A 26,875-nucleotide genomic window follows, 5' to 3' on the forward strand; every position below is an offset into this window, starting at 1 on the left:
ACATTTAAGATTGGTTCACTTTTTAAAATATGTAAATTGTACTTCAATACAATTAAAAAAAAATCTTGAGTCTGATAAAAGTCGTCAAAAAACATACATACTATAGGGCTTTTCAATGAGAGTTCCCTGGGAGAAGGTTTCTCTGGGCAGATCACACAGAAAGTAAATAGAACTTTCCTACCTAGTGTTAGTTAATATCTGGCTGAATACTCTAACACCAATTCTCAAGTGGTTTATCATTTATAAACTTTCTTTGTTTAATAATTTCGTTATGCCTTTACACAAATATGTATGTATATTTAGATGATGTATTTAAAGCCGTTAACTCTAGTCTCAAAGTATATTAACTGAATCAGAGAATGGCTCTACTACGTTGAACTCACTATGTTAATTGGAGCTTTAAAAAGAGCTAATTTGTTGTATATAGACAAGGATATTTCATCAGAGAAGTGACATTTATTCAGTGCAAGTGGAGGAAACAATCCAAGATGATTTGCAGCATTATTTATAGTTCATAAAAAGCAATCTTTAAAAAGACATTAATTATTATAATTCATTTAGTTAAATATATATGCGTACATTCTCATAACTTTAAATAAAAATGTGGGAACAATCATAAACTATCTGACCCCAAAACACCCTTGGAAATTTTGGATGTGCAAAATAAAATGACTTTTCATAAAACACAAATTTAATATAATTCAATCTTATATAAGTATTAAATTTATATTTTATACCCCATTATGATAAAATTTAAGAAGGCCTTGCTAAATTTTAAGCCAAAATTATCAAACCCATCTAATTTATCAAGGGATTTACCTTGATTAATATGCATATTGCATAAACTAGTATCTTATAATAAATCTGCATTTATTTACAATGTATTAAAAAGTATCAGAATATTTTATTAGTTCATTTTTATGACTATTTGTTGCTAGCTGATATCATTTGCCATTGCCAGCACAGATTGGCATTTCTGAGCTGGTATTTTTTCTTAAAAGGCCAGAACACGTAAAGCATTAAATGTTTGATGTCTTCCTTCTCTTATTTTATTTATTTATATTTATTTATTTTTATTAAAATATAGCTAACATACAGTATTATATTAGTTTCAGGTATACATCATAGTTATACAACAACACCTACCTGGCACTATACATAGTTATTACCATATTATTGATTATATTCCCTATGCTAAAGAACTGATCACCATGATAAGTCCAGCAACCATCTGACACCATAACACGCTATCACAATATTATTCACTATATTTCCTATGCTGTATATTACATCCCCAAGATTTATTTGTTTTATAACTGGAACTTTGAAACTCTTATTCCCCTTTCTTTTTCCTCTCCTTTCCTAATTTTCCAATTACAGTTGACATTCAATATTATTTTATATTAATTTCAGGTGTATAGTATAGTGGTTAGACATTCATATAATTTACAAAGTGATCTCCCTGATTAGTACCCACCTGGCACTATACATACTTATTACTGTATTATTGATTATATTTTCTATGTTTTACTTTACATTCCAATGACTAGTTTATAATTATCACTTTGTATTTCTCAATTCCTTCACCTTTTTCATCCTGCCCTCCAACCCCCTCTCATCTACCACTCTGATAGATCTAGTACCCATCTGACACCATACATAGTTATTACAATATTATTGACTATATTTCTTATGCTGTACCTTACATTCCCGTGACAACTGTGTAACAACAAATTTGTACTTAGTCCCTTCCCCTTTTTCATCCACACCCAACCCTCCTCCCATCTGGCAACCATCAAAATTTCTCTGTATCTATGAATTTGTTTTTGTTTTGTTTGTTTGTTTATGTTGTTCTTTAAATTCCACTTATAAATAAAATCATATGACATTTGTCTTTCACTGTCTGACTTACTACACTTAGCACAATACCTTCTAGGTCCATCCGTGTTGTCACAGATGGAAAAATTTCATTCTTTTATACAGCTGAATAATATTCCATTGTATATGTGTACCACTCTTTATCCATTCATCCATTCAGGGACATGCAGGCTGCTTTCATATCTTGGCTATTATAAATAATGCTGCAATGAAAATGTGGATGCACTTGTCCCCCCAAACTAGTATTTGCATTTCTTCAGATAAATACTCTGAAGTAGGATTACTGGGTCCTTCTTTGTCTCTTGATATAGCCTTTGTTCTAAAGTCTATTTTGTCTGGTATAAGTATTGCTACTCCAGCTTTTTGTTTGTTTGTTTGTTTCCATTCCCATGAAATATTTTTTTCCATCCCTTTACTTTCAGTTTGTGTGTATCTTTGAATCTGAAGTGAGTTTATTATAGGCAGCATATGTAAGGGTCTTGTTTTCTTATCCATTCAGCCCCACCATCTTTTGACTGGAGCATTTAATCCATTTCCATTGAAAGTAATTGTTGATAAGTGTGTAGTTATTACCATTTTATTATTTATATTTTGTATTTTATTTTACTTTATATTTTTTATTTATTTATTTATTTTTTGTCTTAAAGAAGTCCCTCTAAGTTTCCTTGTAATATTGCTTTGGTGGTAATTAACTCCTTTAGCTTTTTCTTGTCTGAGAAGCTCTTTCACTGTCCTTCGATTCTAAATGATAGCCTTGCTGGGTACAGTAATCTTGGTTGTAGTCCCTTGCTTTTCATCATTTTGAATATTTAACGCCAATGCCTTCTGGCCTGCAAAGTTTCTGTTGAGAAATCAGCTGACAATGTTATGGGAGCTCTCTTGTAGGTAACTTACTACTTTTGCTACTTTAAGAATATCTCTTTGTCTTCAACCTTTGTCATTTTAATTATTATGTGTCTTGGTGTTGGCCAATTTGGGTTCATCATGTCTGGACTCTGTGCTTAGTGGGCTTGTATATCTATTTTTTTTTTGCCAGGTTAGGGAAGTTTTCTGTCATTATTTCTTCAAATAGTTTTCAATTCCTTGTTCTCTCTCTTCTCTTTCTGGTACCCCTATAGTGCAAATGTTGGTTACTTGATGTTGTCCCAGAAGCCCCTTAAACTCTCCTCATTTTTTATTTTTTTTATTCTTTTTTTTTCTTTTTTGCTGTTCTTTTAGTGTCTTTTATGCTACCTTATCTTTTAAATCACTGATTTGTTCTACTTCATCTAATCTACTGTTGATTCCCTGTAATGTAGTATTCATTTCAGTTATTGTAGTCTTTATTTCTGACTAGTTCTTTTGTATGCTTTCTATCTCCATTTTTATGTTCCTTATCTCTGTGTTGAAGTTCTCCCTGAGATCATTGAGAATTCTTATAACTAGTGTTTAGAACTCTGTGTCTGGTAGATTGCTTGTCTCCATTTTATTTAGTTCTTTTTCTGTAGTTCTTTGTTCTGTTCTTTTATTTGGTACATGTTTATTTGTCTCCCCATTTTGGCTGCTTCCCTGTGTTTGTTTCTATGCATTAGTTAGGGCTGCTATGTCTCCTGGTCTTAGTAGAGTGGCCCTATATAGTAATGTGCTGTGGGGCTCAGTGGTGCAGTCTTCCTGGTCACCTGAGCCATGCACTCCAGGTGTGTCCATTGCGTGGGTTGTGTGTGCCCTTCTGTTGTAATTGAGTCTTGGTTTCTGTTTGCATGTCAATGGGAGGGACTGACCCTTGGGATCACTGGTTGTAAGGACTGGCTGTGATTACAGTGGAGGTGTTATGGTTCAAGGGCTGACCCTACAGAGCAGGATCTGCCTCAGCAGGGCTCTGATGCCTGCCCAATTCGCCCTTTGGATATGTCATACTTAGAGGTGGCTGGGTGATGCTCCAGCTTGTTTTGAAGCTGGCCACTGGGGGTGCTAGCCTTAAGGCCACTTGGGGGGACCTCCTACAGGTCAAGTTCAGCCACAGCCTGTGCCCCACTCGAGGCCACCTGGCAGGAGCCACAAAGAAATCTACAGATGGCCGCCATCTGCACTATGCTTGGAGGTGCTTGAGAGGCCAACCCACAAAGCAAAGCCAGCTGCTGCTAGTGCGGAGCTTAGGGCTGCTCAGCAAGAGTTATGGGATGTGCTCAAGCAAGATGCTGCTTGTCTGGGTTCCATCTGCCTATAAGAGACCCTAGGAGAGTCTGCAGCATGATCCAAGGCAGGCAGTTTATACAAAAAAGCCACTGGAATTAGCTTAGGTGTGACCAAAAGTTGGGTGGGGCAGGACCTCAGAATTGAGGCAAATGTGTCAGCCAGCTTAATGGAGATGCAGATAGTATGACGTCTGTCTGCATCTGCATGCCAGGAAGGGGGGTGGGGCTCAACAAAAACACAATGGCTTCCTCCAGATTCTTCATCTGGGAGAAATCTCTACCTCCAGTCTTTGTCCTGAAACCAGACAACTCAATTCCACCCCCCATCCCCCACCCCCGCCCCAGATGTCCCATATGGCTCTGTAGCTGCTGTCCCAGTGCTAGAGTTCAGAGCCAGTGATTCCATCAATGAGCATATCCATGCATGGTCCCTTTAATAGGAGCATCTGAGACTCTAGTCACCCTCAATTTCCCTCAGCCACAATTTTGGCTGGTTTTCACAAGCAAAAATGATGGGGACTTCTCTCCGTGGCACTAGAGTCCGTGACTGTGGTAGCTTTGTGTTGCTCTGGGACCCCTTGCTCCTTTGTGGGGGACCTGCACAGCCAAGCTATCCCTCCCAATTTTTAATGGTTACACTTGGGTGTGGGAGTAGTCTGTTCCACACCTCTGTCCCTCCTACCAGTCTTGAGGTGGCTTCTTCTGTATGTCCTTAGTTGTAGGGCTTTTGTTCAGCAAGATATCAAGCAGTTCTCTATGATGGTTGCTTTGTAGTTTAGTTGTATTTTGATGTGGTCGTGAGAGAAGGTAAGCACAGCATTTACCTATTGTGCTGTCTTGACTGGAATTCTCTTGCTTCTCTCTTTTAAATTTAATTTGTTAGTCTCCTCCAGAGTTAGACAAAATATTATCAGAGCTATGTTTGGAAAATGTACATCCAAAGAATCTTGTCAAAGTTTTGTGCAAGTTGGGAAAATGCGGTGTGTTCTTTCTCTGGAGGGAAGAAACCTTTTTTCCTGTGTTTGAGACCTAGGTAGGACTCTTTGTCTGAGGAGCAAGCTACTAAGGTAAGCATTTTGGAGTTTATCCTCTGAAGGTATTACTTATGATACTTTTAGATGGAAAAACAAGAATAGGCTAGATTATACAAAAGCCATTCAACTTCTTGGGAACTTAGCTGCTCATTAATGAGAGGTCTACAGGCTCCAGAAAAGCCATGTCAATTCCATCAGCATCCCCTTTTCATCATTCCTCAGGGTCACTCACACAACTGATTTATAAGCCATCTAGCTCTCTGCTCTCCAACTCATGCCAAACTGAATCAGTTTCTTTGGTATTTGCATGTGCTTTCTTTTCTTTAATGGTAGGTGTGTGTGTTTATCTTTGATATTCATATAGTATGGAAGTAGGGCATATTCTCATGATTAACATTTGTCCAAGAATGCCCCCTAAAATAACCTGACTACAGATGAAAAGGGCTATAATCATAAGAAGATCTTTTCATTCTCTTCCATCTATAAAGAGGATTTTCTCACAGGCACACACACAGAAAACTCATGACGCATTAGAAAATCCAGCCATTCTGCAAAAACAAATATAATGGAGATTGTATGCAAGCAACCCCTTCAGGGAAGACAGACACAGACAAGCAATATGAGGATTCTCTCTATGTTGCCCCATTCTCTCTCTTCCCCAAGAAAATGATCAATAGTATATATTTTGCATGGGGCAATTTTCTCAAAGTAGAGACTGGTCTGTGGTCCCTTAAAGGAGTTGCTCCCTTGATCCTATTGTGGGAAACTGGGGAACACTTGAGTCATTGGAAATTTCACGAAATCCTGCAGATACACAACACAGAATCAATCTCTTAGCACTTAACATTGGTGGACAGAAACCAGATAGCCATTAATTAATGACAGAAATAGTTTAGCTCAGTCATGAACCAGAAATCATCCAGAAACAGACTTAGCAAGTGTCTGCCAATACAGTACATGGCAACTCATTGTGGGAGCCAAGAAGAGTGAGCCTGATGAAGACACCTGTGACAAAGTGCCATGTTTTGGTTACTCAAATAGCTGAATCCTCATAGATTGAAAACTGTGGACACCTGTCAAAACCAAAACCCATAAAAAACTTGGTCACTGAGTAAGGCTTCCCTCCGACCCATAATAAACAACAACACAATGCAGTGCCTTTGCTTTTAGAACTGCTAGGCAATAAAGATGGATAGCTAACAAAAAAATTTTAAAAAGGTAGCTGCATCTATTGTTGAAACAATTTTAATAAATAAAAAATAGGATCTTCTGTTGTTCAAGCATATCCAGAAAACAGGCATTTTAGGATGTGATGCCATGCTGACTCTGATATAACCAAGTGGGGTGCCTTAGTTATTCGCAACTGCTGTTATTCTATGGGTTCCTACAATTAGCAACCTACCTCAGAATGTAAGGTTGTCAGAAACAGAAATCCCTTCCAGCCATGCTGGAACAAGCTTTTTGTTAACAAGGTTGGGCTGCTAAAGACAATGTGTTGGTTTCACTTTTTTCATGATTGTTTTATTCTAGTATTTTTGTTACACGGCTATCAGTAAATGTTAAATGTATTTAAAATGCTCCTAAAGCTAGTAATAAAATGGTATGTCTCTAAAATGTCCTACAAGTCAAGGAGAGTATCTATTTTTTTTTTTCCCCAAAAAGGGAAAAGGAAAAAAGGTATACATCTCTTTCTCCTTTTCCCTTCTCTAGCTGCACCCCTCCTCCAAGGTGCTCTTGGAGGGGAGGGTGTTCTGAGAGGAGGGCCAGGACTATGTATACTACAGCTAGTGATCATTACCCTGAGTCATAGAGGACATTTATTTAATGTTTTCTTTAGGTTTAAAACTGCCTGGCTCCTGGTTGATCTGTGCTGAAAGGGTTAATATGTAGTGAAGGCAAAGTTACCATGGGACATGCCATAAATGGTTCCAGCTGTGTATAATTAACTGTAATACTGCAGAGTAAATGACTTTTATTGGCAACCATGTCATAACTTCATTAAAAGTCATATTTACAGCCCTATCATATGAAATGAATCCTCCTATATTCTGGAATTTAATGGGCATTCATTTTCACCTTGTTCAATTATCTTCCAGCCCCCAGCCCCACCCCACCCCAAATCATCCTCTCCCTGGTGCGGGAAGCATGAAGCCAAAATACAATAGGAATGTAATTAACACCTGGCAGAGGGCCCCTCTTCTAGGGAGTATTTCCCAAACCACAATAAAACTGTTTCTCCTTGTTTTCAATTATAAATAGGTAACTTCCTTACACAAAAACATTAAGTAGCAATCATAAGTACAATTTATTTGCTGGAAAGCTTTCAAAGGTTAGGCCTCTGCAAAGAGTTCATGACTAAAACAATCTGGAACCAAGTTCAAAACTGCAAAGTGAATCAAGATTACAGAGAAAGGAAAAAAGTAAAGCTAATGCTTGGTTTTGAATCAAACCTTTTACATATAACTCCTGTTATCTGAAAGTACCTATCACATTTTTTTCTTGTCAAGTGGTGTATCGAATTAAATTTCTCCCTCACGCCCTACTTCCCTTCCCTTCTCTTCCCTCTTTTTATCTTCTTCACTCGAGTCCTAAAGGAAATACATTGCCTGACCCATCAAGTGATCTAGGGAACTCAACCTCCTGATCTCAGCTTTCATTCCATCTCAAATGTCGCTTTAGAGTTTTTAGATGTGTAGGGAAATTTTGAATGAGGAAGTACGATATCAAGAGTGAATTTTCTTTGTTGAAGTTCCAGTTGATGTTCTCTGAAGTTCAAAGTGAGAATATAAAAGCCCTATGAGTATTAGGAAGGACATGCTCTGGGGATCCAGGCACACCTGTTATTTAAGGGGTGGGGGAGATATTTTGATCTCTTTTTTTCCAGGTTTATTGACTATAATTGACACAGAACATGTGTATGTTTAAGTTGTACAATGTGTTCATTTGATACATTTATAAAGTGCAAGATGATGACCACCATAGCCTTAGCTACCACCTCCACCCCATCACATAGTTACCAGTTATCTTTTGTCTTGAGAACATTTAAGATCTTCTCTCTTAGAAACATCAGGTACATGATACAGTATTATTAGTTATAATCACCACGCTGTACATTAGCTTCCCAAAGTTGTTAATCTTATAAATGGGACTTTGTAACTTTTGAGCAATATCTTCCCATGTTCCCCACCCTCCAAACCCTGGTAACCACCACTCTACTCTATTTCTCTCAGTTTGTTCTTTCTAGATTCTCAATATTAAGTGATATCATAGAGTTTTTGTCTTTCTCTGTCTGACTTGCTTCAGTTAGCATAATGCCCTCAAGGGCTACCCAAGTTTTTGCAAAAGACAGGATTTCCTTCTTTCTAATGGCTGAACAATATTCCATTATGTGTATATAAATATAGATATAGACCATAGATATACTCTATTATCTATCTATGTGTATATCGATCTCTATCTATATCACATCTTCATTATCCATTCATTCATTGATAGATTCTTAGGTTATTTCCATATCTTGGCTATTGCGAACAATGAGCAGACCTATATTTTAATCCATACCACCTACTAGCTATATAACATTGAAAAATTTATTTCAGCCTTCCTGAAAATCATTTTGAAATAAATAGGATTAATTACCATTATTTTGATGGGGTTATTAGTATTAAATAAAATAATATATCTGGCATTGTGTCTCAGAGATAAGGCAAACAATCAATATTTTTCCACTCTTCCTTCTTCTGCTTTCTCTCATTCCGTTCCTTCTTTCCAGAAGTTTATAATTCCCCTATGTTTGGCATTAATATCTTGAGCTCTAGATTGAGGGCTACTCTTCACATAGGAGTATATTGATCGACAAGTCCGGGCTATCTGTAAAATATCCATGTCTACCATAAAAGAATATCATAAAAGGTAAGGAATGACACCAAACTCAGTCGGGAAGGTAGTGAGGAAAATAACAGCCATGGCTGACATTGAACATGAGGTCATCTCACCTCCCAAGACCCCTTGTGGTCTAACAGCCTGAGCAGATTTGATGGAGAGAGGGAGTAGTGCCCAAGACACATTCGAACACAGCTAGCACTTACATTTGTGAATGTAAAATGCTCTTGGAAGCTGGCATCATTTTAGACATAATGCCAACACGCCAGGGGATACTTTCTGCTGCCAAGCATGCCGTCTTCAGCAAATTCCACTGTACACTTGTACTGCTGTTCTCAGTCCTGCTGCTTTATCTGATTTTAGGCTGACCTTATATAATTAGCACTTTGGGCTGGCAGTATTATTTAGGAACCCTGTTTCCATCATTCATTTTGGGACTTACTAAAGCTTAGAAATACACAAGCAAGAGCAACATCTAATGCAATTTCTTTTTTCTTCTTCCTTTCATTTTATGGTTTTAACTGAAGATCAAGATTCCTTATTGAGTTGTAAAATCTTTTAACTGGGTTGTAACTAGCATTTAAACATTAAAAACTACAACGAAGCAGAATAAAATAAAGCGAAGTGTAGATTAATGAAATATGGTGTGTGTGTGTGTGTGTGATGCTATAAAATATGGCCCAAAGTTTAAAGATCAATCATGTACTGGTGAGCACCTAGACGCAATAAGCACCAGTCTTGGGGCAAGTTGTCCAGTCCTGCCATGTTACCATCTTATTGGAGTCCGCTCCTTAAAGTGCTCTGTATCTTCATGTCCTTAATCAGGACAATGAGCTCAGCAGCACATGAAGAGAAGTCAACTTTCTGGAAAGGAAACACAGGGGAAGGGGAGTCTATTCTTAATTAATCAAGGAAACGTGTGTCTCATTGTTGCTCATGTGGGCTTCTGCGGTTAATCAGCCCCAACCTCTTTCCAGATGAGGTACCAATCATTTGACTTACCAAATTCAATAAAAATCTGAAAATTTGCATTTAGCTGCAATGAGCTGCAGTGTGTCCCTAATGAGATAATTAGGCACAAGCATGCATGATGGCATTTAATTGCTCTTTACCAACTGTTTCTGGCCCGCTCATTCTCCATGTTTTGAGATGCGGGGCCTAGAGAGAGTGGCCCATAGTGAATGTCACTAGCCCTATTCTGGCTCAATATCTAGTTCAAGGAAGGGGACCAGAAATGAAAAATGCGAAGGAAAAGGGGGGTATTCACAGGTGCCTCCAGGGAGGGGTTATTGCTTTGTGGGTCCCTGGACCAGACTTGAACCTGGTTAAAAGTGGTGCTCTCTTTCTGGCATCTTTACTCCTACATATTTTTCTAGCTTTCTGGCTTCTAGAGGCCCTTATTCCAGAGGCTGACTTTTAGGTGTGAAGTAATTACATAGCGTGTGCACACTGTTTAAACACAGACTTTGGGAAAAGGAAAAAGAATGTGCAGGAGATCAGTGGGTGACGACAGATCCCTATTGAACAGTAGATTTTCATCTACCCAGTCTGCCACACTGTTGGAGTGGGCAAATAGATCTCACACAACAACCGTAGGGTGCCCCTGCACATGTCCAAACAGATGGCTGGCCGGCAGAGGCATCGCTCAGATTTCAGGCAGGGCAGGGAGCACCCAGAGAGAGTGCCCTCTGGGATCCCGGACAGTTTTCGGAGACCTCCATGACTTCCCACTACAAAATAGTTACCTCATTTGAACTTCCCATGCTTGTCTTTTCTTCTTTGCACTTTTCACTTATTGGTGTTGAAGTGCCAACTTTTTGAAAAAGAAAGTGGAAAACATGAACACAGAGTTGTTTTTATTTTTTAAGAAAGGTAAAGAAAATAGGAAAAAGCACAACAGAGGAATCAAAAAGAGTGGGGAGGAGAAAGAAAGCAAGATCCCAAGTTAGAATCTCTGTTTAAATTGTGCCCCATTACTTACTTCTTCCTGCTCTGTAATACGACTTTTTTTTTGGGGGGGGGGCGCACAAGTTATTGAAAATTCAGGAGACTGGTCAATTATTTGGATGCTAGAAGCATAGCATTTAAACAACATATGACTGCTGCTGCCGCCTCCCAGCAGCTTTTCTTTTCTCTCCGAAAAACAGAGAGAAATGATAAAATGGGAAGATCCTGCTCTGCTGCTGGAGAAGGCTCTACACAATAGTCTTTAGACTATTTAGGACCAAATTCCCTGGGCCGTTTTTGCACCCCATCTCTGTCACTTCACCTTATAAAGACACTACTAATTCGCGAGGCTTGCTCTTTCGTGACATTCTCTTAAGCTCTAACTGAAGTTGACAGATGTCTGTGTTTTGTAACCAAGACAATTGCCTCCACCATGTTTATTACATTTTCACAAGTTATTTGAAAATATTAGTACACTGTCACTTTTGATTGAGAGGTTAGTCCAGTAAAGGAAGCATTTACTTCCATGCGGCAATACTGTGTAATAACTGCAAGTGCATAGACAAAATACTTGGTTAGAATCTCAGCTCTATTGAGTGAGGTTGTGTGACTTTGTACGAGCTACTCTCCATCTGCTTCATATCCTGCCCTGAACAGAAGAAGCAACACTTACAGCTATTTCATAGGGCTGTTGTAAGGATTAAATGAGTTAATTCATGTAGCATGCCTACAACAGCACAGGGCATAGTTTTGAGAGTTAGTTTTTATACAATGAGAAGTAAGAACAAGAGGAGACAAACTTCCCCCAAAAGAGACAGACACAGTACAGATTCTACAAAACACAAAATATACAGAGTCCTTTGGACTATCAGCATGAGAATACTATTTATTTGCAAACTCAATTTTCCTTTGAAAAGGAAGAATGACTCAGAGGGTGGAGCCAAGAGTCGGAAAGAATAATGTGGTAGTTAATTTTTTGTGTCAGCTTGGCTAATCCATGGTGTCTAGTTTTCGGTTCAACACCAGTCTAGATGTTGCTGTGAAGATATCTATATTTAGATGTGATTAACATGTAAATTAGTAGACTTTGAGTAAAGTAGATTACCCTCCATAATGTGGTTGGGCCTCATCCAATCAGTTGAAGGTCTTAAAAGAAAAGATCAGGACCTCCTAAAAGATCTGACCTCAGACTCGCTTTGGATTTGAGCTCATTATCAACTCTTCTGTGGGTCTCCAGCATGTCAGCCTACCGTACAGAATTCAGACTTGATACTCTATTATCTCTCACCTGGAATCTTGTCAGGTTTGTTACTGCTCAGACCACTGGAGTATGGTAGGCTATGTGACTACTATGACTGGGACACAAAAGGAATTGAAATTTTGGTCTAATTTGCTTGGAAAGTGCACACTTGGAGCCCTGAACTGTACAGAGGAAGTCCAACCATCCTGAGGTCACCATGCTGTGAGGAAGCCAAGATCCAAGAGAGGCCACACTTCCATTTGCCATTCCCAGCCCTCAGGATATTTCTGCCAAGGCACCAGATGTGTGACTAGAGAAGTCTGCAGATGATTCCAGCCACAAGGCATTTTCAGCCATCATATATTCCTAGTTAAATCCCCAGGTGCTGTGGGACAGAAATAATCCATTGACAGTGTGGAACTTTATCAGAGCCCTATATTCCCAGAAAGCAGTGCTTGTCAATAAATCCTTCCACCCTTGGTATGCCAGGAAACAACTAAATGAAAAGTACCATACTGCCAACATTTTCTTTTATTTTTTTAAATTTTATTTATTTATATTTTTAGTTACAGTTGGTATTCAATATAATTTTATATTAGTTTTAGGTGTACAGCATAGGGTTAGACATTTATATAATTATGCAGTGATTCCTCCCTATTAGTCTAGTACCCAGCTGGCACTATACATAGTTGTTGCAACGTTATCGACTATACTCGCTATGCTGTACTTTACATCCCCATGACTATTTTGAAACGAGCAATTTGTATTTCTTAATCCCTTCAACTTTTTCACCCACTTTCCCTCCCCTCCAGCAACTGTCGATTTGTTCTCTGTATCTAGAAGTCTATTTCTATTGTGTTTGCTTATTTACTCTGTTCTTTAGATTCCACATATAAGTGAGATCTTATGGTATTTGTCTTTCTCAGTCTGACTTATTTAACTTAGCATAGTACCCTCTAGGTCCATCCATGTTGTTGCAGATGGTAAGATTTCATTATTTTTTATGGCTGAGTAATATTCCATTGTATGTATGTATATATGTACCACATCTTTTTTATCCAATTATCTATTGATGGGCACTTACATTGCTTCCATATCTTGGCTATTGTTTATAGTGCTGTGGTGAACATAGTGGAGGATATATCTTTTTGAATTAATGTTTTGGATTTATTCAAATAAGAACCCAGAAGTAGAATTGCTGGGTCATCAAGTAGTTCTATTTTTAGTTTTTTGAGGAACCTCCAAACTGTTCTCCATAGGAGCTGCACCAATTTGCAATTCTACCAACAGTGCAGGAGGGTTCCCTTTTCTCCACATCCTTGACAACATTGTTGTTTGTTGATTTATTGATAATGCGGGTGTGAGGTGATATATCACTGTGGTTTTAATTGCATTTCTCTAATAATTATTGACATTGAGCATCTTTTCATGTGTGTTGGCCATGTGTATATTCTCTTTAGAGAAATGTCTGTTCAAGTCCTCTGCCCATTTTTTAATTGGATTGTTTGGGTTTTTTGGTTTTGAGTTTTATGAATTCTTTATAAATTTTGGAAATTAATCCCTTATCAGATGTATCATTGGCAAATATCTTCTCCTATTCAGTAGGCCGTCTTTTTGTTTTGTTGTTTTTTTTTTTGCTGTGCAAAAACTCTTCAGTTTCATGTAGTCTCATTTGTTTATTTTTTTTCTTGTTTCCTTTGCCCAAGAAGGTAGATCAGAAATATATATATATATCACTAAGAGCAATGTCAGCGAGTTTACTGCCTATGTTTTTTTTAGGAGTTTTATGGTTTCAGGTCTTACATTTAAGTCTTTAATCCATTTTGAGTTTATTTTAGTATATGGAGTGGTCCTGATTCATTTTTTGCATGTATCTATCCAGTTTTCCCAACACCATTTATTGAATAGAGTGTCTTACACCACTGTATATTCTTGCCTCTTTTCTCATAGGTTAAATATCCATATAGGGTGAGCTTATTTCTAGGCTCTATTTTGTTCCATTTATCTACTGTATTTTCCTGAAAATAAGACCTAGCCAGACAATCAGCTGTAATGCATCTTTTGGAGCAAAAATTAATATAAGACCCGGTATTATGTTATATTATATTATGTTATATTATATTATATTATAAAGACCTGGTCTTATATTATAGTAAAATAAGACTGAGTCTTGTATTTGTTTTTGCTCCAAAAGACGTATTAGAGCTGGTTGTCTGGCTAGGTCTTATTTTCGGGAACACAGTATGTGTCTGTTTTCATGCCAGTACCATGCTGTTTTGATTACTATGGCCTTGTAGCATAGTTGGTATCAGTTGCATTGTACCACCATTTTATTCTTCTTTCCAAGATTTCTTTCACTATTTGGTGTCTTTTTGTGGTGGCATATAAATTTTAAGATTATTTGTTGTAGTTCTGTGAAAAGTTCCATTGGTATTTTGATAGGGATTGCATTGAATATATAAATTGCTTTGTGTAGTATGGGCATTTTTAACAATGTTAATTCTTCCTATCCATGAGCACTGTATATGCTTCCATTTATTTGTGTCTTCTTCAATTTCTTGCTTCAGTGTCTTACGGTTTTCCAAATGCAGGTATTTTACTTCCTTGGTTAATTTATTCATACACACACACACACACACACACACACACACACACATACACACACACAGACGGAGCCAACAAATGTATACACATTTTAAGAAAGGGAAACTATATTAAAATTGTAATAATATATACTGATAACAAATGATGAATACAAGTCACGTTTGACTTCTGCAATTGCAAGAGGTGCTCAAAGTGGTTACCATCAGTGTCCAAACACTTCTGATTATGGCGAACTACTGCTTGAGCAACATTGACCAAAGTGTCTATTTGTATACATTTTTTTGGCACCCCTGGTATATATATGCAATTATAAATGGAATTGTTTTCTTAATTTATATTTCTGATAGTTCATGATTGGTTTGTAAGAATGCAACCAATTTCTGAATATTAATTTTGTATCCTGCTATTTTACTGAATTCATGTATCAGTTCTAATAGATTTTGGTGGAATCTTTGGGGTTCTCTATATATAGTATCATGTCATCTGCAAATAATGACAGAATTACTTCTTCCTTTCCAATTTGGATGCCTTTTATTTCTTTTGCTAGTCTGATTGCTGGGGCTAGGACTTCCAATACTATGTTGAATATAAGTGGTGAAAATTGGCACTTTGTCTTGTTCCTTATTTTAAGGAGAATGGTTTTAGCTTTTCCTTCTTGAGCATGATATTAGCTGTGGGTTTGAAGTATACTGTGTTTCCCCGAAAATAAGACCTAGCCAGACAATCAGCTCTAATGCATCTTTTGGAGCAAACATTAATATAAGACTGGTCTTATTTTACTATAATATAATACTGGGTCTTATATTAATGTTTGCTCCAAAAGACGCATTAGGGCTGATTGTCTGGCTAGGTCTTATTTTTGGGGAAACACAGTATGTCTTTTATTATATTGAGGTATGTCTTTTATTACATTGAGGTATGAGGTATTATCATAAATACATGCTGGATTTTGTCAAATGCTTTTTCTGCATCTATTGATATGAAATACTGATATATTTCATTTTGTTTATGTGGTATGTCATGTTAATTGATTTGCAGATGTTGAACCCACACGCATCACAAGAATAAATCTCATTTGATCATATACATGATCTGTATTTAATATACTGCTGAATTTGGTTTGCTAATATTTTGTTGAAGATTTTGGCATCTATATTCATCAGGGATATTGGCCTGTAATTTTCTTTCTTTCATTGTTTCTTTGTGTGTTTGTTTGTTTGTTTGTTTCTTTCTTTCTTTCTTTTGTAATGTCTTTACATGGTTTGGGGGGTCAGGGTAATAGTGGCATCATAAAATCAGCTTGGGCACTCCGTCTCCCCTTGAATTTTTTGGAATACTTTCAGAAGAATAGGTGTTAGTTCTTCTTTGAATGTTCAGTAAAATTTTCCTGTGAAGACATTTGTTCCAGGACTTTTATTTGTTGAGAGCTTGTTGATTACTGATTCAATTTCATCAGCAGTAATCGATCTGTTCAGATTTTCTGTTTCTTCTTGATTTAGTCTTAGAAGATTATATATTTCTAGGAATTTATTCATTTATTCTGGATTGTCCACCTTGTTGGCATATAATTTTGTATAATATTTTCTTATAATCATTTTTGTTTATGCAATGTCAGTTGCCACATCTCTTTCAATTTTGAATTTATCTATATGAGTCCTCTTTTTTTCTTGATGAGTATGGTTAAAGGTTTATCAATTTTGTTTAGTTTTTCAAAGAACCACTGTTGGTTTCATTGATCTTTTGTATTGTTTTATTAGAATTTATTTTGTTTATTTCCACTGATTTTTATTATTTCTTTCCTCCTGCTCATTTTGGTCTTTGTTTGCTTTTGTTTTCCTAGTTCATTTAAGTGTAAGGTTAGATTGTTTCTTTGAATTTTTTTTTTACTTTTTGAGTTAGACCTGTATTGATATGAATTTCCTTCTTAGGACTTCTTGATTGTGTCCTGCAGACACAACATACATGTACTTCACTATCTTGCCCCGGTTCTGCCATCACATTTTCCAAATAAGATCTTCTCCGTCCTTTCTCATGACTCCCATAAGACTCATGGATGACTCCCCTGTTTACTTGCCCTTATCGAACTCCAGACCCCCTTTTTTTTCTCTGTAATGGTCCTGTCACGCAGGGGACCCTGCTCGCTGCTCCATTTGTCGTGCAGGGTCTCAGCTCCCACTCCCCGCCCAAGAACGCAGGACACGGTAAGGCCAAAAAGGAACACCCATGGAGCCATAGGTAGGGAAGTCAAACCAATATATTCTCGCTGGCGGCTGGGCTGGAGACACAGGAAGCAAGATCTACATAATCTGCCTAACAGCAGTCCGTGCTCGCCAGCCACCACCTTCTTGCTAGCCCCCATTCCTCTCTGCTAGCGTAGCCACAACCGTTATATTAGTGGCCAATGGCTTACGGGTTACAGCTGACGGCCAACTAGCCACAGCTGCTGGCATCTGATCACAGTTGATGGCCATTTACTACCCGAGCCAGCACCTTTCTATGTGAGGCCGAGAGCCTGGAAACTGTTTTTTTGGGGTTTTGTCCCCACAGGTCCTCATTAATGAACATTTTTTTCCTATTACAAAAGCCTGCATAAAATCATATCTTTAATTGTCAGGTTCATTTTTCTCTTTCACATCATTCTCACTGAGCTCTTTCCAAACACATGACCCACAGAAACTGTGAGCATAATAAAATAGTTATTATTTTAAGTATGAATTTTTCTTTTTTTCTGCAACAAAAATAACCAGAACAGAGCTTGTATGAGGTCGGATAATTAAGTTCACGAACTTGTTGCAACGATGTTGTTAACCTTTTTGATATCAGAGGGATTGTTAATTACAAATTTGTACCAACTGGACAAAGTTAACCAATTTAGTATTTGGAGGTGCTGAAAAGGCTGCATGAAAAAGTTAAATGACCTGAGCTTTTCACTAACAAGTCATGGCTCTTGTATCACAGCAATGCACCAGCTCACCTGGCACTGCCTGTGAGGGGGTTTTTAGCCAATAAACAGATAACTGTATTGGAACACCCTCCCTACTCACCTGATGTGGCCCCCAGTAACTTCTTTCTTTACCTGAAGATAAAGGAAATATTGAAAGGAAGACATTTTGATGATATTCAGGACATCAAGGGTAATATGACGACAGCTCTGATAGCCATTCCAGAAAAAGAGTTCCAAAATTGCTTTGAATGGTGGACTAGGCACTGGCATCAGTACATAGCTTCCCAACGGGAGTACTTTGAAGGTGACCGTAGTGATATTCAGCAATGAGGTATGTAGCACATTTTTCTAGGATTAGTTTGTGAACTTAATTGACCGACCTCGTATATTAATTATCTACAGTTTGCTTTATTTTCCATTTTTTATGTTGCAAATTTTTTACTGATTATGTTTGGATTTTCCCCCCCATCACTTTCCTAGTCACTAAATATGAAAACATGTATGCAGCCTTGCTGTGGTTTACTCCTTGTCTTCTAGTTGCTGTTAGAATTCTCAGATTTAGAGCTGTAGATTTCAAAGATGTATTCCTGCCCTCACCATGCTTCTGGAGTTTTGTTGTGTTTTACTTAAGGTAAATTTGCACACATAAGGCTGGGTTATCTAAATTTAATACAAAATATTTTACCATGTGGAATGGAGTTTATTTCTTGAAATTCCTGAGTTCAATCTACTTTTTCTTCAGATTGTTTTTTATCCTTAAACAAAACTAATTATCACCAGAAAGAGTAAATAACAAACTATAACTCATAGCATACACCCTTCTGGGGCTTTTCCTGGCTTTGTCCTTTCTATGGGAAAGGCAATGTGGTAAGTATAAGACCTATCTAAATCTACTCTCCAGTTTACACATTGCTAAAGATTACTATTTTCATTAAAAGTTTTTGTACTATAATGGCTTTAGGAAAGAATTTCTATGTCTGATGCTGTGAAATTCAGACCTTTGTTGTTCATTCATAGCTTGGCTATTGATATTACTGGGTGGGCTGGTCTTTTTCCCATTTATGTTCCTATTTCATAACATAGATATAGGGTATGTCTGTACCTTGATAACTGAAATATTTTTCTTCCATTTATTATCTTAGTAACATGAGATTTCCTAGCATAAAATATGCAAAGTGGTTTGAGAGCCTTTAAATAAGGGCAAAATGAAAATTACTGATTATTTGTTATTGTTTTTTAAAGGAAGTCATTAAGGATTACTCTCCTGCAGCTTTCTGATTAATGGCCATCTCAGCAGCACTTTCACAGTGGCTTTGTAAAGGTTAAGTTACTTCCCTGAACATCACACCTTCAGTTGAAGTAGCCCAAAAGTAAGAGCACAGAGTTTTGCCTCATTTGGTCACAGGTGAAGCATAATGTTTACTTGATACAAGAAAAGAAAAGGAGAAGGGGAGGGGAGGGGAGGGGAAGGAAGGGAAAGAAAGTTCCATTTTTACTCCCATTCCGCACTCCTCAATAACCATAACTGTTTGAAGCCTGAGTGCTCTTTAGTTGACATTTATGCTGCTTACACAGATAGTAATGAGGGGGGAAAAATCTAGCAAAGAGACAACTCTACAAGTTTTATTTTGGATTTCAAGTAAGTGTCAGGTTATCTTGTGCCATGCTTCTCAAAATGTGGCCCCTGGGCCAGCAGCATCAACTTTCCGTTGTAGCTTGTTAGAAATGCATAATCCTGGCTGCATCCCAGATTTTGAGAGTGAGAATCTGCATCTTTAATACAATCTTCAGGTGATTTGTATTCCCATTGAAGTTTAGAAAGCACCTTCTTTTAATATTCTGTCTGATGAGTTCCACAGAGGAACTGAATTCTCTGAATGGCTTTACCTGCTCCATCCACATATGACTATGGACTGGGTACGTAAGAGTGTATCCTTCCAGACATCTTTTCATTCTGGCTTTTACAAGGATTCTCATTAATTATTGGCTATTGTCAAGAGAAACAGTGGTTACCTCATAAGCCTCATTGACCAGGCTTCTGTACATGATAATAAGTTTATTTTCTGGAGAGAAGATCAGACAGAGCCAGTAAGAACTTTAACAATCTCTGGATACCTTTAATACCAAAAAGATGGAAGTTTTGTTTCATCAACCCAGAAATAAGTGGAGCTTTCTGCTATTAGGTTGGTGCAAAAGTAACTGTGGTTTAAAAGGTTAAAAGAAAGAAAAGAAAATGCAAAAATCGCAATTAGTTTTGTCCCACCCTAATAAATTCTTTTAAAGTAAAGGAGATGTCTAACCAGGTTTACTTGCTGAAGAAATACAACTCAAAACTTCAGATTATGTTTGTAGGCAAGGGAACTCCCTGAAACTCTAATGCAGATTAGTTGTAGAGTCCTAGCAAGGGATGTGAATGCCTCCTGTATATCTGTCTCAAGGAAGGAATCGTCAGGGGTGTTTCACTGCCTTGGTCCAGTGTGTGAAGCATGTGCAGCTCCTCATTGGGTTTCATTGCCTGAAACCCAGGCAATGAAAGAGATCAGTTCACTTAATGGACCGCGTTTAAAAATAAATAAATAAATAAATAAATAAATAAAGATCACAGATTTGCAAAACAATTTTACTAAAATCTATTTTCCCCTTATTAAAACATAACAAAAACAATTCCTGGTGTATTTCACTAACAGCATTTAACACAAGATATGATTTATTTTTAAAAATCTGTTCATCCTCAACTCCATACATCTCTGATATTACCTGACACATATCCACTTCAAATTTTCATTCATCCATTAAAGCATTAAATTAACTGTCCCCTGTATGCCAGACATTGCTTTAGAGCTGTTTTCTTTCTTCCCTTTTCAGGTTCTCTATTCTGTTTTGTGTTCTTCATGCTCATTCAGTCACAGCTGTTGGGTGAAAACCAACCCTTCCAAACTGATTCCACTCTGCTGCTTCACTCACTTAAATCTGCCATCAACTGTCTGGTTGCCAGAGGAATGTAAAAGTCAATGGAATAACAAGATTTCCACATTTTGGCTGACTTTTCACATAGTCATTTGAAAGGAAAATCCCCATGCTTTCTTTCTATGTAAGTCAACTTTGTTACCTGTTCCTGGATAAACTGCGCACCGCGTAATTTCAACTGCTAGAGGTTAATTTCCCTATAATAGCCTCATCGTGATGGAGAGTTTTGGAAATTACAAAAATTAGATGCACAACTAATTGTCCTGTCTTGTTTTGGAGCTACTCCCTAAGTTATAACACAGTCAGAGGAGGCTGTAGTAAGGCCAGGTTTCATTCCCAAACCAATACTTACCAAGAAGACAGATGTGAGGAAAGAAAATTGTTCCAAAAAGAATCACATAAGTGTATTATTTTCTTTCCCTTAATTGGCCAGGAAAAATGCACTAGAGAGATTCATTCTCTTCACTAGAACTCAGGGCAGTGTAGCAACAAATATCCTTGGGCACCTGCTGTGGCCACTTGTGAGCTGAGCCAGCAGGAAATACAAAGAAGGATCCACTGCTCTCTAATAGGAAAGTGCTTTGTTTGGAGAGGTGAAAATATCAAATCACGTAGCTATAAAGTGAGGTTTTACATTTGCTCAAAGTACAACTTAGATATACTCATACAAAAAAAAAATGATCTTGATATTTGCTCTAACTCATCTGATTTTTGTGACAAAGCCCACCCCACTGGGTAGTGGTGACAACTGAACCTTGCCAGATAAAAATTTTGCAGTCTTTTCTGATCTAAACAGTTTCCCTCCAGCTCATAGCTTTATTCGATACAAAGTCCTCCTCCCAAGCACAGCTGGTATAACAGTGGTTTTGGATGACTCCGTCTCTGCAGGCTCAAGTCTTTTAGATTTCACTCCCCTCCTCTATTACTGCAAAATGGTATCTGGTTGTGAGGGGGAGCTTAATGCATTTTTATGGAAGTTTGGGAGAAGAAGAGTCCTCTGATCTGCCTGGCTTCCTCTATATAATGCCTGGATCCCCATGTGGAGTGGCCCCGTTGTTCTGCTTTTGAGTCCAGTCCCAGTGAGGGGTAAATGGTTTCATCTGGCCTTCAGGATGAGCTGGTTCTAGAAACAGTGGCCTCTATCTTCAAGTCTCAGCCTAAAGCTGTCTCCTTTTATGAATGCAGTCTTTTCCTATCCAACACTGCCCGCAACCTCTCTGCATCTCCTCTCAAAATACACAGGGCTTTCTAATTCACTGTTTGCCATGTCTAGTCCATGGGGGGCCCCAAATGTGGTTTTAATCCCAGCTATTTCCCAACTTCACCTACCCCCTTATCACCATTCCCATATTATGGGTTATGATTTTGAGCTAAAGGCTTTTATATTCGTGACATTGAAAAAACCCCAACATACATCCAGGGTCGTGAGTCATTAGCCTTGTTTTCCCAAAACATTATAGATTTGCTAAAGTTTTCGTTGCTATTGATTGAGTTTAGATAGGAACAAGGTCAATTGTATCTGACTCCTTTACTCTTCATTTTGTTTCTTCTACCCATCACTTCTCTGGTTGAAAGGTAAAGACTCAGAATTCTGACTTTCTCTAAATCAGATCCTTCTTCTGCTTAGGAAAATAAGCCTCACACACAAGCCATTATTGGCAAAATGGCTGTTCCCTCCCCACTACGAAAAGCACCATGTGGTTGGATTCTTTAGACTTTGTTCATTGTCTGCTAAACGGGAGTTCATCTATTAAGGTAAGCTGAATGTCAGATGTTTAGCTTGCTGCAAAATGCAATTTGGATATCAGGAGTTTAACTCTTTGTCTTTGCATGGTAGAGTGATTAAGAATACATACTCTGAAACAACACTCTGAATTTGGATCTCCATTCTATCACCTAGATTTGTGGTCTTGGATAAATTATGAAATTTCTCTGTGCATCGGTTTCTTTATCTGATAAAGAAAAAATGATAATAATATTATCTGCTTCACAGGATTGCTGTACAGATTCTATGAATTTGCATATATAAAGTGTTTAAAACAGTGACCAGCACATAACAAGCAATATAAAAATGTTAACTTTGGGGCCAGCCTGGTGGCTCAGGTGGTTAGAGCTCCATGCTCCTAACTCCGAAAGCTACCGATTCGATTCCCACATGGGCCAGTAGGCCCTCAACCACAAAGTTGCAGGTTCAACTCCTCGAGTCCTGCAAGGGATGGTGGGTTCCACTCCCTACAACTAAGATTGAACACCGCACCTTGAGCTGAGCTGCCTCCCGGATGGCTCAGTTGGAATGCGTCCTCTCAACCACAAGGTTGCCGGTTTGACTCCCGCAAGAGATGGTGGGCTGCGCCCCCTGCAACTAGAAACAGCAACTAGACCTGGAGCTGAGCTGAGCCCTCCACAACTAAGACTGAAAGGACAACAACTTGACTTGGAAAAAAGACATGGAAGTACACACTGTTCCCCAATAAAGTCCTGTTCCCCTTCCCCAATAAAATCTTTAAAAAAAAAAAAAAAGGTTGACTTTTATTATGTGAATTTCTCTTAGAAGAATCCTAATAAATGTTCCTTGAAAGGAAAAAGGAAGGTTTGCTGTGAGGATATGGAATTGGTGGGGAGGTCAATATCAGGAAATGTAAGAGAAAATTGCATAAATATGTTTTCAAAATATTATCTCCCTTATACTTACATGAAACCATTAAAAGATAATGGAAGGCTACACATAATTTAGCATTAAATTTTATTCTGCATATTGTATGCACTGCCAATATTTATACAGGAGAGATGAGATAAGTTTTAGTGGTAGTGTTCCGGGAGTTTTCATGGTGGTCTGGGAAATGAAAGGATGGATAGGATGGGGGTGAATAGATGGGGAGTGCAGAGCCTGAAAGATATAAATGGAAGGACTTTTATTGTTAGAGGCAATAGATACTAAGTGGGCTTTATTATTGTCTTTGGTGACTTCTTGATTTTATTCCTTGAAAATGGTTCAAAAGAATAAAAACAAAAAATACATTCCCCCTTGCCTGGCAGAGATTGAGTTGAGTCTGTGTAGACTTGAGTATGTGGCAAATGACAGAGTGGTTGTTTGGGTGCTACCTGAGATAGTTCTCCCATAATCTGATTCTCTGAAGATGAAGTTTATCAGAGCACCTTTCTTCTTCCATTTTTAAAAGGAATAATAGTAGAGGAAACTGGCATGCTCTGAACAACTCCAAAGCCCACCAATCTGTATAGGCGAAGGCTTTCTTTTACTTGTTCTGTTGCCTCATCTTTACCTTTCTCCCAGACCAGATGCTGACCCTGAAGATGTTCTATGTCACCCTTGATTTTCCTTCAGGCTTCTTTTTATCTTACAGCAGACCCAAGTCCATAATGAATTTTAAGTGATTTGTTAGGAAGAAACAAGTTACAGTAATAATATTGTGTAACCCCTTTCTGAACTTAAACCCTCTTAAAGCATCAAGAACAGAACTGTGGTCCATCAAGTCTAGAGCTGAATGTTACTCCTAGGGAAAAATAAATAAATAAATATATATATATATATATATATATATATATATACATAAAGAAAGACTGTTTCTAAGATTAACCCAAGGCCTCCAGACAATTGTCACGGCTTCCCTTATTTGTGTTTTGGGATGCAGAAGGAGAAGTCACTGGGGAGCGGATTTTAATTTGATGGCCTCGATACAACTAATTCTTCTATTTATTGCCATGCTAAAAATCCAAGCTAGCCCTGGAGTGATTCTCCTATCATTATGGTGGAGCCCAAAAATCAAGAGCACAACTCTCTACCCAGAGTTCCAACAATTCCACTGGGCTCTAGTGCATTAGTCTTGATACTCTGTGTAAATGAGTGTTACTATTTATACCTTTGTCTCCCTAAGAACCTCTCTAAAAACCTTATTTTTAAGAGGAGGACAAAAAAATTCATGAAGTAATGAAGTCAATCAGCAGGAATTCTAATCTCATTTTAGAATTCTATAGAATCTGTCATTGAAACGTCAGACTCCCCAAAATTCCATCAAGGGGTCTTGCCAAAATCCCAGCAAGTGTCCTGGGAACTGCCAGAGGAGCATTAATTATTAGACAGATTTTAATTTGTGCAAATCCATTAAGAAAAATCTCTAATTAAAAAAAAATCAATAGATGCCTGTGACATTAACCAGGAAAATCTAATAGAGGACAGTTAACAATTTTTTTTCTATTCAATTAACTTGAACACAACATGATGGACTCAACAGATACTTTAATTAGATGCATATGAAAAGAAATTTTACAAAATTAAACAGACTCTATTTACAACTGATATGAGGAAAACTGCAGTAAAAGATTTGTGCAAATCCCTAATGACTCCTAATTTCCTTGAGAGGGGCCTGAATTGTTAGACAACATCCTTACGAATCAATCCTTCCTCAAGTGGCTGTCCTTTGTCAAGAAAGGGTTCACTGTGCTGCCTGCTTCTCTCCCAGTCCTTTTTTTGGGGGGGTGAGGTATTCATGTGGAAAGTACAAAAGGCAAGCTTCAAGGAACTGTTTACCAAACTCACTATTCTAGGCTTTTCACAGTAAAATTGGCCCAAAATAAATGGCTCTAATTTACAGGGTGAACATGTGTCCAAGATTGTCCTAGACAGTCTCAATTTATGCCTGTTGCCTTGGCATAGTTATTAATAGCACTCCTTTTCACTCTAATAGTGTCTTGGTTTAAACAATAAATTATACAGTCTTCCTACTAATTTATCAACTGTCCCCACTACCTGTTACACACTATTAAGCTCACCCTTTCAACTTTTGGTAAAGATGCTGGATTTCCTTGCTCATAAGAGGTTAAAATTTGGGAAATTAATGAGTATCTATTATTGTTCCTGCAAGAGGCGTGCAAATGGACGTGTGCCTTTTCCCTCATTTAGTTGTGTTCTTTTTCCTCCCTGGCCTCCCACCCCCAACTTTATCTCTCATGTTTTCACATTTTGGATGAGTGTTAAAATTTTGTGAGATAAACTCAATATAATTCCCACTACAGAGGTTCTCAAATCCTAGATATTTCTGTCATCTTTAAAGAATTATTCTCCGCATCTAAACTATTTTATTAATTACTAACATGCTACACAGCTTGAAATGGAGGACTATATGTAAAATCTTGTGTAGTTATGATAGAAAACACTAAGTGGGTTCCCGGTGCTCCCTTGCTTCCTGATATTCACACTCTTGTATGGCATTGAACCAGGATTGGTTTCCATGACCAGTAAATGACTGTTAGTCATTCTAAGATTAGTCAATAAAAGATTGCTATTTCCTTTTTGTATGTCTTATTGCTTACCTGGTCTCCCCCTCTGTTTCAGATTACTTATTCTGGGGGAAGTCATATCATCAGCTATGGTGTAAATAACCCGAGGAGGTGGCCCACCTGGCAAGGAGCTGAAGTCTCTGGTCAACCCTAAGCAAGGTACTAAGATTTACTAACAATCACATAAGTGATCTTAGAAGTGGATTCTCTAGGTCCAGTTGAGCCTGAGATGACTCTAATCTTGGTCAACAGCTTGACTGAAACTTAATCTGAAACTCTGAGCCTAGACTACCCAGATTCATAACCCACAGAAACGGTGTGAGATAACAAATGTCTGCTGTTTTAAAGTGCTAAGTTTTGGGGTAATTTGTTCTGCAGCAAGAGCTAACTGATACACTCAAAACCCTGGCCTCCTGGAGGAATGTAGTCAGACAAAAATTAATATTGTGCCCCCAAAAGTCAGTACCAGGATCTCTGAAATAAATGGAGATAATTTTGACATAATCCACTTCATTCAACAAGTATTTCTTGATCACCTACAATATTCCATGCAATTAGACTCTATTCTGGTGTTGAGGGCATAGGAATGAGCTGAGGATAGAAGGATGAGCACTTGTCTTCATGAAGTATAGAGTCTGGTAAAAACTGGGAAAAACAGGAAAATTACTAATCAGTTTCTGAATGCATGTCTATTTGTAAGGACAAGTATGTTAAAGTGGATGTAAGACCATAAAATGTCAATTATATTATGAACATTAAAACTCTTATTGCTACTACTTAATTTATGCATGTGAATAACTCAAAAAATCAAATGATTCATTTGGGCAACAAATAAGAAAACTGGACTCTAGTTAATAAATTTAGGAATTGTTTTCCCCAGTTTGGAAAGTAACCAAAATAATACTGTGAT

The sequence above is a fragment of the Rhinolophus hipposideros genome, assembly GCF_964194185.1.
Source record: "Rhinolophus hipposideros genome assembly, chromosome: 4".
NCBI lineage: Eukaryota > Metazoa > Chordata > Mammalia > Chiroptera > Rhinolophidae > Rhinolophus > Rhinolophus hipposideros.